The following is a 13,945-nucleotide window of genomic DNA, read 5'->3' on the forward strand; positions in this document are numbered from 1 at the left end:
GATGAGCTGAGTCAGTGAAATGGCAAGAAATCCTTGTTTGTTTGTTTGTTTGTTTGTTTGTTTGTTTGTTTTTCAGTGCTCACACTGAGTTAGTTCCCATTCAAGTCATTTGTTACAGGAAGAGGGACATACCTGTTTGTACCGATTTTTAAAATTCAAGATATCCAGCTACATATGTGTAGTGGCTAGATATGTAAATAAATATGAAAAATATACCTCATGGTCAGGAGAGATCAGAACCATCAGAAGGAGACCTAGAGGTCTCATAGATGTTAGAGTTATCAGAAGGGTCTCATACTTCAGTTCTGGGAGAGAAGAAGAGCATTTGTGGAAAGTAGGGAATTTCCATAAGTTAGAGTGAAAAAGAAAGGGAGGGGTTAGTGTTCAATGGGAATGATGGAAAGAGTAATAAGACAGCACGTTCAGTCCTGAAAACGTACACAGAGGTAGCGTTATACAGACTGAGAAAGTTAGGTTTAGGAGTATGTGTTAGGGTTATGTGTACATAGTAACGATTAATTAAAAATGAGGCCATGACTCTGAAGGAGAGTAGAAAGAGATGTAGTAAGGGTTTGGAGGGAGAAAAGGGAAAGGAGAAATGTCCTAATCAAATGATAATCTCCAAAGAAATATAGCAAAGGAAATGAAGCATATAGGCCTCTCGAGCAAGGAGTATGAACTTGAACGTATCCAGAAACAAAACCAAAACAAAACAGAAATAAATCAAACCAAACCAAACCAAAAACCAGGGAGCCATGTAGAGCATAACAGAAGAGATGGTCCAGAGTGAACCTGACATTAGGGAGTGATCCAGTGAGCGTGCACACGGGTTTCTGAAGGTAATTATAGCCATGGACATGCTGGCTGTCTGAAGAGACAGTCGCTGAGAACTTCCAAATGGATTGTGCACTGTCCATGCGTCCAACAAGCTTGTCAGCACTCAAGCAAGAGAACTGTGAAGAAAAATCGCTCCTAGTTACCTCCCATGTAAACTGCTTAAAATGCTTTTAAAAAAGCAAAAATATAGTCTTGAAAGCATAAAAAAATCATGACATATAAAGAACTACTTCTTACTAGAAACAACAGAAAGAGAAATCAATAGAAATGGTTAAACTGTGAGAGTTAAAGCTATCATTAATCTAGAAACAGTGGAGGTCCCTGTTAAGGAAGAGGGGAAGAGAGCTTTGCATAGTTGGTAAGAACTAGCAGGGAGGAGCATACTGTGGCTCTTGATATGGTAAGGTTGCTTCTATAGCGATGTTTGCCTTCCAACATTTAATTTGATGAGTTACTTTTCTTATAAACTTATTAAAAAATTCAGGTTACTTGCCAACACTTCTCTGTTACAGAAAATGCTTACAGGCAACGACAGTAAAAATTTAATCATTTTTTTTTCTCCTCACTCAAAAATAGCCACCAGGAAGAATAAGGCATTCTAATCAATACGCCATAATGCAGTGTGGTAATTATTTGGCTTCTAAAGGAAATCAACAAGTCTTATGTGATTTCCTACAATCTATAAAGGTGCCACAGTCTACTAGTCCACTCACCATGACTAAGGTGTTTGCAAGTTCAGTCACGTCAGTCCCCTTCATCCCCACAAGCTTCACCTTCGTCACGGCCATAGATGTGTGTTCATTGCCAGCAAACGTGGCCGGTGCTTTTAACAAGTAATGTGCTCAGAGCAGCACAAAATGAAAAGTCCTGTGGGAAGATCGAGAGAGGAGGTGTGAACAGATGTTTCGTGTCCACCTCAGAAAGCACCTGAGAGGGTGAATACTGATGGTTTAACAGCCTGGAATCCCTAAGGGAGAGCCACCAAGGATGTCCGTAACAAATCAGGATGGGACATTGTATCCAAGTGGTGTGAGACATCATCCTAGTGGGCTGGGCTGGGTTTCGGATTGTCCAAAGAGGAAAAAGTAAGACGACTGCTGAACTCTTACTGCTTCCTGGTTGTGGGTGTAATGTGACCAGCTGCCTTCTGCTCCCGCCACCAAGCCTTCCTTTCTGTGACAATGGTGGATGACTGTGTACCCTTGGTCTGTAAACCAACATAATCCCTTCCTCCTTTCTGTTTCTTCTTGTCAGATATTTTGCCTCAGCAATTAGAAAAGCAAACAGCAAATTATCTAAAGTCACGGTTTCGTTTCTAGTTTGCTAATAGAATGTTTGACAGAGCCAAAGTGAAAAATAGAAAATAATTGTTCTGGTTCATTTTGAAAGTGCTTTTAAAAATTTTTTTAAATCCACTGGTGAGGATTTTAAGAGTCATGTATTTCTAGTTTAGAGTCTCTACTTTTACAGCATCTGGGCCGGAATCTCAGAGTGTTTTAGCGTTTTGAGTTCATCATACGTAGGAAAGGCATCCCTTTAGGGGTAGCCCTGGCCATTCTATTTCTTCCTCATAATGGGCCAAACTATGTTTCCCTTTAGCTTATAGTTGTTTGGACCCCGTGACATATTGTCTTTTATGAGGTGGTTATTAAATTTTTCCTTCAAATAATCCCTTCAGATTCTATATTTGCATTTTTCTTGTTAAACTGAACATCGCCATCCTGGGTCTCTCCCAAGCCACCTCCTCTGCTCTAAGTAGCGTCCTAGTCCTACCATCATCCTCTCCTCAGGCTGTTTAAGTCTGTCCCCCTCTCTGTTCTTCACAGTGGGAACAGGATCACCTCTCATCTCTTTCTAAAGTTAACCTCAGCTCTGAAGTTTAAACTTGCACTTGATAATTCTATTTCCACTCACAATAACCGTGCCTAAACAATCCCAGATCAAATGGTAACTCCCGTCTTATACATCCCTGTATTCCGGGACTTCAGGAAAGAATTTTCCACAAGCAGCTAGTTCTGTATCTTCTAATTTTTTTTAAAATACACCTGACCAGAATGGCCTCCTTGGCATAATAAATCCATTTCTTCCCAGCAATCTTTTGTGCCCCTCAAAGTGACTCTGAGTCCCCTTATATCACAAACACCTTTCCTCGTTAAGGACCACTGCGGACTTTAAATCTCTCCTATTTTCCACGCCTATCATAGCTTTTAAAACACAATTCCAGACTCTCTTTCATCTCTTCACACTCTGTAAAAAAATGTGAGACCCCAAATTAGATCTGTTAAATATAAAATAACTGATGGAACCAAATCATCTCAGGCAAGCCTCTTGCCATGCTCTGGCAAGATGTATTTTGTATTTCTTCTTCTAAGTCAAAAACCCTGAGAGTGGCCAGCAAACTACACTAGATCATCCAGGGTGTATGTATGCACCCTACTTAGCTTTAAGCTGTCCTTTCCCTATGCACAGAAAGTTGTATCCTTCATCCTGAAAAGTCTTGGGAAAAAAAGGATGGGTTGAGTTTCTTTAATGATTTCCTCCTGTAAGAGGACCATTGTTGTATGCATGTCCTCTTAGGTGTTGGGGGAGCTGAAACAGAGGATTGGTTTAATCCACAAGGTCAAGGTGAGATTGGGAAACATCACCATTCTATCTAAAAACAAAAACAAAAACAAAACCCCTCAAATCTGATTTATTTTAATTTATTTAAATTTAAAAGGCTTACTTAGCCTTTGTTTTTTTTAAACTGTCTTCTAAGGTCTCATTATTCCTTAACAGGTAGATACAAATTGCAATAATTTCTTAGTCTTATTGATATGGTTAATATTTGTTGTTCTAGATAGAGAATTTTTTTTAAGATTTGCTACTATAGTTTCCAAGTCTCTTTGGACTCTATCGGGAACTCTGAAAAAATGGTCTTTGCCTTCGAGAAGTGTTTTTCCTTGTTGCTGTGTGAAAGATTAGTAGGCGTGCCTAGCGAATCAATCTCTGGAGGAAGGAAAATGCCCAAGTTGCAGGCTAGGTGTAAGGCACTCTTAATTCTTCTCAGCTTCCCATCTCACAGATCAGACATCCCCTCCCACAGTTCTGGGGTGAAGTGAGCGTTGACTTATTTCATCTCAGTCCTTTTTTTTTTTTTTCCATCTTTATTAACTTGACTATTTCTTATTTACATTTCAATTGTTATTCCCCTTCCCGGTTTCCAGGCCAACATCCCCCTAACCCCTTCCCTCCCCTTCTTTATGGGTGTTCCCCACCCCATCCTCCCCTCATTACCGCCCTCCCCCCAACCGTCACATTCACTGGGGGTTCAGTCTTAGCAGGACCAAGGGCTTCCCCTTCCAGTGGTGCTCTTACTAGGCTATTCATTGCTACCTATGAGGTTGCAGCCCAGGGTCAGTCCATGTATAGTCCATGGGTAGTGGCTTAGTCCCTGGAAGCTCTGGTTCTCAAGCACAGTTCCTTACCCATCTGTGGGACAATCCCGTGCTCTAACAGCTGCTTTCAGAATGTTCTCATAGCGTCTCAATTTGGGTATAGTTCAGCTGACCATCCTACTTTAAGGAGTTTATTTTTGGTAAATGTTACATTTAGCGTGACAAGTGAAACTTATGATATTTTATCTTTCTAGTAGAATGGTTTACTTTTTAAGAAGGCATGAATTGTAAGCAATTTAACGGAAGATATATGAATTAAAAAAAACACACATACATGTTTTTATTCATCAGTGTTTGGATACAGGGAAATTTTGTTTCATTCACTGAATATAAGGAAAGACTCTTCTAGCCATAGTCAACTGGATAGAGGAGAGTGACAATATCTTCCAAGAGATCCAGAGGGTCTCAGGTTTGTCTCAAATATAACTTGCTTCTCTTGCCCACCATGTTATTCTGGTTGATCTGAGAGTCGATTTCTGTACTAGATACCCAGGTCTATTGGACAATAATCAGATTCTCCCATAGAGATTTTGCAGCTCACTCTCTTACGACCCAACTTAGATAACTGTAAAGCAGTTTGGAACATTCTCATTAAGGCGATATTTCCATAAGGGCTGTAATCAAAAGGCTATGTCTATGCTTCAGTCAAATTAATAAAGATTTTTAAATGCAGAAGGTACATGAAAAAACTGATTCATTCCTTCTCTAAAGATTAAACTAATTATTTTCTGAGTTATATCTTTATATACACCTTCACATAACCAGAGGCACATTAAAATTTTGGAGCCAGGGCCAAAATTTTCCTTCTGTACTCATCACCACTTCCCAGAGAAAGCAGTCCCTAAGGAATTCTATATTTAGAATGAGGAAGTGACTTACTTAACTACAAGGGCTGAGGTATCCCTTGACCACCAGCAAGCAAGAAAACAAGAAAATCCAATGACAAAGCTTAAGGCCAGGCTAAAGGGAGGTTGTTGTCCTGAGTCTAAATCTGAAGGTCCAAGAGCTAGGAAGAAAAGGCAGGAGGAAATGAGTATACTTTTCCAGAAGGAAAGAGATGTTTTCTCTGACTCTTTGTTCTATGCAATCTCTCATGTTATATTTGATCTCTCATTTTATTTGAGGGTGCCCTCTTTGTTAGTTGGTTCCTCATTAAAATAATATTTTCTTCCAGAAACCCTGATGCACTAAAAAACAATATTTTACCAGGAATTGACATGTCTATGTGCCCTTACAATGAGGCGTGACTTCTAAGGTTTAAGTTAGAGTCTTTACATATTATTTATAAATATGGTACATGATATATGTTCTGAGAAACTTTATCTAGTACAGCACATTTACTGGGTACATTGTGGTAATCAGTGGTAGCTGCTTATACTTACAAGTCGTTTTTTACCTTGAGATGTACGACGGCCACTCACTATTGTCCAGGACTTGAGTTTTAATAGTCGCTAACATGGAATTCACAAGAGAAAGCCTGGAGCTCAACAAATGAGTTACAAGAATCAGCCATTAGAATAAAGGTAAACTTCTGAGGAATCCCCATCCCCAGTGATCAACTTGGGTAAATTTTGTCCTGAAAGAGTTTGGACTTGTTTGATCCGAGTGGGATCATCCAATTGAAGAGAATTCTCCTTTAGGAATTTCTAACCACAAATTTCTATGTGTGCATATTTGAAACTAGGAAATGTATTATTTATATGAATTCAAAACCATGAGCTAAAATCTACGTACTTGCAGACTGGCAGTTTCCCTGAGTGTTTGGTATAAACAATTATAGATCTGCTAAAGGCTATGCTTAGATCTCAAAGAATCCCTATAGATCCAGTTCTGAGAATTAAAAATTGAGCTGCTTAGCTTTTGGTTTTTAATGATAAATCAAGTGTGGAAGCACCATAAGTAAAATCCTGCATAATAATAAACCATAGGAGCAGATCTAGAAAGATCGCTGATATTGAAACTGTCAAATAGGAGAAGAATGGAAATATGTTGAAGAAATAAAAGGAGGGAAGGAGGGAGGTATGGATGGAGGGAGGGAGGAAGGAAGGGAGAAAGTTCTATATGACAAAGGAAGAGGCCATCAAAAATGCATCAGGCATGTCTAAGAAAAATTACAAATAAACAGAAAACAACGGCCATCTCTAGAAATAGAAAGCAATGGTTTGAGTTAGCTAGCCCTCAGGGGTTAAACAGCAGCTTCCATCAGAAGAAAACTTTGGTTAACAGGGTGATTTTCTTACAAATGTTTTCAACACAATAACGTAAAGACAGAAACTTGAAGCAGCTCTTCACTGACTGGAGGATGAACCAGGCAGCATGAACAAGATTGTAGAAAGGATGAGAACGATGGGAACAAATTTATTGCGAATTAACAAATTCTCAAATTCCTCAATTCTGAAGTTCTAGGGGAAAAAAAATGCAAAGCCACATCTGGATGGGTCATGAGACCGCAGGGTGAGCCATGATTCTACAGAACATACAAAGATAGGTAAGGAGATGAGGGAAGGGACAGACCACCAGCCAAGAATCAAAACTGGTGAGGAACAGTAAGCTATAGAACTACAGAAGCTGGTATAGTAACCTGAGAAAACCTGAAGTCACATATTAGTTTGGAAAAGAAGGTAAGCCTTGGATGCTTCCAGACAAATTAGAATAGGGACTGCTATGGGAAGATTCAGAATCGAAAGCCCTTGCTTCAAGAAGATTAAAAAAACAAAACAAAACAAAACAAGGTTCTACGATTAAAAAAGAAATGCTTAGCAAAGAATATGGCTGAACAAGAAAGCAAACCGATGGAAATATTAATCATATGAAGCAGAAAAATACTACTTACCACTTGAGGTTTTAGTTTGAAAAATAGAAAAGAAGGAGCACAAACAGTAACAACATATAAATCAGGAAACAGTGTGGCGTGGATTAAAATGTTGCAAGTTTCTTGTATTGATTTAGAAGAGAGAAAACTACTTTTAGAACCAGCATATTGTGTTTCCTAAGCTCTGAAGAATACAAAGAGAACGCTTAAGAAGGGAGAGCAACATTTCTTCATGCAGCGGTGGCTGCTAGGTTGCTCATGCTTCCGTGTATGGCCCCAACCCACGCCATAGGAGATTGGATCCAGTACGGTGAGAAAAAAAGACAACTTGAAAAAAATTAATAAAAGGGGGGCTACTGTAAGTATATTTGAAAAATATTTAAAAATTAGCACCTAGTGATGTTAGTAAATGTTATCACCAATTGAAAGTTTAGCTAATCAAAAGGTTCCGTCCCATCGTGCATACAATCAAAATTGGTCTATCAAATGGCAGCTCTTTCGATGATTCATAGATCAAAAAATACTGTATAATGAAAGGCTCATCTTAACTCTTAAGGAAGTAACTTTTGATTGGAGCAATATTTTCTATTATATCTTTGTTTTTCAATTAATTTTTCTGTACACTTCCTTCCTCATCCTTTCTTATTCATTTAGGTTTCAAAGTTTAGTTGAGTGTGACATAAACATAAAGCATCAATAAACCCAAGCATACAAAGCAATTTAAAAATAATCAGGAGATAAATACACATAGAGGTTCTATATTATTTATTGCTACAAATGACATCACTGTTTATGTGGTGTATTATATCATGTCGCTATACACAGGAGCATTCAAAAGGCCTTTGAAAACTTATCAAAGAGCCATATTGTAAAATAAATTTTAGGTTGCACATTTTTTTTGCCTGAATTTAGTAATGAAAGGTCACTGTAGTACTTAAGTAGTTGCAGGATTTCCATGTTCACGTGGAAATGTTAAGCTCTATTGTTTCTTGGAAATGCTCACCTTGGAAGGATTTCCTTTTGGTCTAGCTTTAAAATTTAAATGTGTTTCTTAAAACTTGTTTTCAAAATAAGAAACACCTTGCAGCTCAAATCATTGCAGTTTACTGCCATCACCCCTGACATCTTGATATCCTGCGGAGACGTTGGTTTTTCTTTATTATTTTATTTTTCTTGGATATTTATGTAATCCCCTTTCCTTCCCCTCTCTCCCATAGCCCTTTCCCCTCCCCCTGCTTCTATGAGATGGCTCCCACTTCCACCCATCCGCTCCCACCTCAACGCCAGTGGCTTTGAATCCATCTCAGAAAGCCTGTGATTAGTGGCAGGTTTGAAATCCATCATGGAAGGCATGTGATTGGTAGCAAGTTTGTGTTTCGTGGTCACAGTTTAAGTTGAAGCTCAATCCAGAGCTAGCATCATCGACAGTGACAGAGGGGATGCCGTTAACACACCGAGAATCTGAGTTAACCTGAACAGAAACCGTGAAGTGACAGCATGAGAAACTGTCATTCAGTGCTTGACAGTGACCATAAAACAAAAATGACAACAAAAGTCCAACAAATAAAAAAATCAAAATAAAACCAAAAATCAATTGAACAAACAAAACCCAACCTTTTTTCAAAATACATACTTAGAATGTAAAGCACGAATGCCCCCAGTAAGCTCTTGTGACTGGGAATGCTAAACTGGTTTATTCCAGAAGAGACAGCCTGACTGGAGATGCTATCTAGATAGGCTCAAAGTCTGTGACTGCAATTAACTTTATATTAGTAGATGTCTTTGCAAATTACCATAAACCCAGCATTCTTTCTGCTCTTGTTCTCTCTCTTTGGTTTCCTTTTTGTTTGTTTTCCTCCTTGTAAGTAAAATACTTGCTAATCTTTGATTTCTCATTCGTTTTCTGTATCTCGCTGAATCAGAACTTTCTTTCCATCTCTATCTTTAGAATAGAGCGTCTTCTCAGCAGAGACTTCTGTGTAGTTGCTGGTGAACCACCACACTGTTACTCTTAAGAACTGGTTTAGATATTTCTAGCTCTTTCTCGAATGTGGTATTTCTAAAAATAGGTCAGAGAGCACAAATTGTTACATAATATTTGTAAAGACTATAAGATAGCCACACATGCCCATCCTTTGCAGTGTGAATGTATTTTGCAATAATTATGAAGAGAGGTTTTTCAAGTGTTTCTAGACAATGCTCTACCACACATTAGAGGGAACTGTCAGAGTCTAGCTCCAGGGTCTCTAAGCTCTGGGCTTGAGTACAGTCACTCTAGTATCCTCTGAAGGAGAGAAACATTCTAGGTGAAGCATTCCCTCTCTGTGTCCAGAGACCACGAAAGGCAGCAATGTCCCAACTTCTCTCTTCCGTTTCTTCCTGCTAAGCATTTAACCTAAATGTTTGCAGAGAGGTGCTCCCTAAAACCAGCCAACCAACCAGCCAACCAACCAACCAACCAAACAAACAAACAAACAAACAAAGAAACCCACAAACAAAACTTGGTGAGTTTTGCAACCTTAGTTGCAAGCTACATGCAGAGGAGACAAGATTCTTTTCCTTATCTGTGATTCCAAGTGTTCTCAATTTAGCTGCTTCTTAAAGGAAAACCTCACCTTGGTCATACTTTGGGTTCTCCCTTCCTGTATGCCCTCCAAGAACTTTTCCTTTGTCAGGAATAAGGCAAAGGTTTTGTGGCCATGGTTACAGGCTCCAGAAGGTAGCACATTACCCATTGTCATGTCTGATGCAATGCTTAGGGTACAGGCCTTTAAAAGCTGCCTGCGGAGTCCTCTGCTTTTGTGGTACAGCCATAACAGGAAGAGGTAGAGCTGCAGGATGTTAACTCTCCTGAAACATACTATTTTTCTTCTAACCCTGGCACGCAGGGATTGAGTCCTGGGCTGTATGCAAGTCTGCTGTGTTCAGCTATATTCCGAGACATTTTTTACTATTCATACTGACATACATTCTTACTGCATTGCCCAGGAGGCCTTGTTTTGGCCCACGGATTAGCTAGGATTACAGGCCAGTGCTACCAGGCCTTGCTAGTAACTTCTCTCTTGGTTATGGCAGGAAGCAAGAGCGACTTTGTCCCTTGGTTATCCCAGAATGCTCGCACCAGGAAATCCTTCTTCCTTTGCTTCTGCAACTGACTTCTATAGTCTCAGGCTTGGGGGAAATAAAAGTCAGATAGATTTGCAGCCTGCTTTTGCACTGACCCTGCCAGAGTTCCCAAGGCACTAAAACGAAGCTGGCACCAGCTTGAATTAAGAGTAAACATAGAGGAAACACAGATAGAGGGAAAACGTCTCAAAAGAGCCACCAGCTACAAAATGAGTAGGAACACCAAAAACAAATAAACTATCTAGGTCTCTTCATCCAAACGGCAAATTAGTTGCAAAAACAACTTCCTGTAAGAGGTCGGGTATTCTGATTATCCATTTTGTTTGTATATGTACAAATGTGTGTATATATATATATATATGTATACACACACAAATATATATTATTATTATATTTTATCATGGGAGTAGAAAACTGGCAGTTGGCAGGCCAATTCTGGAATACAGATAATGTTGTACTTGATCTGTGCAATGTTTATAAAAATCCAGAATATTTGAAAGCGCTTTTAAAATGAGGAAATTTCACTTCCAGATACAGATTTCCAGATTCTGTTGAGAATCAGATTTCAAACAATGGATCTGGGATACTAACAACAGTGAACCACGACAATGAGGTGTTGTTTCCTCTTAAGTATGACGCCATCCATCCCTCAGTTGACTATACCCACATCTGTCACTCATGAAATCTGTCACTCGTGAAGGTCTTAAGTTCAATGAGGCCAAAGATAAGGTTTCTGTTGTTTGGTAAAACAGATATACTCATTAAAATTTGATACGTGTTGTTTTCATCCAAGTTCTGTTGCTGTGAAGTGATACCGTGACCATAGCACCTCTCACAAAAGAAAGCATTTAATTGTGGCTGACTTACATTCAAAGGTCTGTATCATCATGGAGGGAAGCATGGTGGCACGCAGGCAGACGTGCTTGAGAGGTAGCTTAGTAGGGAGCAGGAAGAAAGAGAGACACTGGACTTGGCTTGGACATTGGCTTAGACATTGGTTTAGGCATAAGACACCCTATAGTGCATCTCCAGGGGTACACTTCCTCCAACCAGGCCACACATTCTAATCCCTGTCAAGTAGTACCACCTGCTAATGACCAAGTATTCCAATTTATGAGTCTATGGCGGCCACTTCTATTCAAACCACCACAGTTGTCTAGCATGAATAAATTAAAATCATACCTCCCCGAATGGTATCATTTCATTTTCATTCAAATCTCTACTCTAGTCCCCCCTGCAATTTACTTTCATAAAGACTTTGTTCTGACATATACCTGCAACATATAAAATTGAACCATGTATGTTTTACTCTTGGTGGCCTCCAGTCAGGGACATAGCACATGACCTGTTCAACTTCTCTGTGCAGCAACGTCTACAGTTGTTTCTTCTACACATGCATTCACCACATGCATGTGTATAGGGACACATGTGACAACCTACGCCCTGCTGGGTATGGAGCTGCCTCTGTGGTATGTTTAACGCTAACTGCTCCATCTAGAGGGTGAGAGCCAAGAAGGGAGGAAGAGCTGAGTTCGTTCCACCCACAGCTAGCACAGAGCATGGCACAGGTCTGGCCACTTGCGTTCTTCATAAGAGGTATCACCAGCCTACCCTATCTGATTTACCTCTCAGTTGTTTCTGAGGAGCTCAGCTCTAGGTACCACAGTGGATTTTGCTTCTGCTTCCTTTATTTTTCATGGTATCATATCTGCATTTTTAAAAAAAATATTCATTTCTTCTTCTGGGCCATGTAAATCACTGTCTTCCTTATTACCTTTCCAATCTCCAAACTAACAAAGAAAAAGTCTAAGGTAAAAATAAGCTTTTAATTTTGACCAAATTTACTGGGAATGAGCTTGTCCACATTTCAAATAATAACTGTATTATGTGTGGGTTTGCTGATCCTGACGCTGATTCAAAAGGATTTGTTTATTCTGCTGCTTTGATTTATTAGGTACCAAACTAGTTTCTAGAAATTTAAAAGTGAGCAAGCATGTGTTAACATGGACATCGGTGCCTATCTGTGATGCCAGAATCAGGAAGGCAGAAGCAGGAAGACTACGAATCCAAGACTAGCTTGCACACCGGGCTGACACACACACACACACACACACACACACACACACACACACACACACACACACACACACACACATATTAAGACCAACAGTCTGTGCTTATCTAAATGAGGCCACATGAAATACATCCCAGGATGAATAATAAACTTAGAGACCTGTCTGCATCACCCAAAGAAAGGGTCAGCTCTTCCTATTAGGTGAAAGATTTCCTACCTAGCTTAAACAAAAGCCAGCCTCCTGGGGCCTGAACTGTGTATTCTAAAGCTAGAACGGGCGGTGACTTTCCATAACCAGTCATTCTATTCCCCAAAGACTGCAGCATTCCAGTATCTCATTCTGTCTCATTCTATCTCCACCAGCAGCCTTCTGGGCTGACCTCATTTGCAAGAGTATGCAGTTGGGATTCAGGAGTAGGCAGTTGGGATTGCTTGCTACCCATGCATGCTTCCTGAGTCAAACTGTGAAATGATGTAGCAACACTCTATGCAAGGCAAGCATGTGACCTGTGGCCGTTTCCTCTCTCTCTGCCCTTCCTCTCCACTGTAATGGCGAAGCTGGGCTTGCTTTTCTGTTAAATGGAGCCCTCAGTGTGGAGACCATGGTTTCATTTCCAATCCTTTGCCTCTTCACCATTTTCACAGAGATTGACAAGTGTTCATTAATCCAGCCCTCTCTCCCAAATATATGCCCCAAAAAGGTGGGACTTGAAATTGTCACCAACTCATGAAAGCAGTTTTCTGCCATGTTATGTGGAAAAGAAATTACAAAAAGAAGATGGATTTTCTTGCTTTTCTACTCCTGTTCGCTCTCCGGTCACAACGGGCTTTCTCTGATGATAACAACGCTTACATTTGGCTCTGTTTGGGTTTTCTCCTTGACAGCTCAGAAGTCACGTTTCCTGTAGTTATCCAGGGTGTGGGTGGCTAGAAAGAATTTTCCAGTTGCTTCCATATGAACCGCCTCTCTTAGAAATGTGTGAACCAAGCCACCAGCCCCCTCAAAGTGCAGAATTTAATGAGTCATTTCAATTTTAGGAAGCATATTAATCTAAACGGTGCATGAGCCAGAAAGCAGAATTTTCTCAACTGGGAGTTAAAAATAACCTTAGTTAGAGGCAGGGGGAGCGCTCCTCTGACTCCTTGTATATGAAACACTTGGCAGATTCTCATAGGAGAAGATACTGACTTAGGTCACTCACTGTCCCTGGCTGGTGCCAGATGCATTAGTTTCAAGAATACCAGCCTGAACTCCTATTGGCTCCTCTGTGAATGCTACCCAGTGTGTTTAATTCCCTTTGGGTCAAGCCATTGAACAGTCAGTCAGCTCTCCCCAAAGCCTTCGCTTCTTAGTCTGATTGCTTCATTGTGCAGCTTTCTTGAGAAATGCCTCGGGAGCACTCAAGCCTGACAGGGACTCCCCAACTCACGGACTCCCTACAACATGTTCAGCTCTATTCTCTGGTTGTCACTTACCAGTCCTCCCAAAATGCCTCTCATAGTACCAAGTCTGTGCCTTCAAACTGTTCATTTGCTAAAGTCCACCCAGAGAAAAAGACAGTGTAAAAAGTCTACACCTCTCTTTGAAGTCCTTTAAGCTGTGGAAACATTGCAAGGTCAATGGACTATGAAAAAGTCTTTTAAAAAGAACTAAATAAC

At 40.0% G+C, this 13,945-nt stretch overlaps 1 protein-coding gene across 2 annotated transcripts in view; it reads left to right on the top strand.

Annotated features, from left to right (window-relative positions):
* Nucleotides 1-13,945, top strand: part of Slc35f1 (solute carrier family 35 member F1) — a 384,770-nt gene that overhangs the window by 257,312 nt on the left and 113,513 nt on the right. The gene's annotated exons all lie outside the window — the stretch shown is intronic.

The sequence above is a fragment of the Rattus rattus genome, chromosome 18, assembly GCF_011064425.1.
Source record: "Rattus rattus isolate New Zealand chromosome 18, Rrattus_CSIRO_v1, whole genome shotgun sequence".
In the NCBI taxonomy this organism is placed as follows: domain Eukaryota; kingdom Metazoa; phylum Chordata; class Mammalia; order Rodentia; family Muridae; genus Rattus; species Rattus rattus.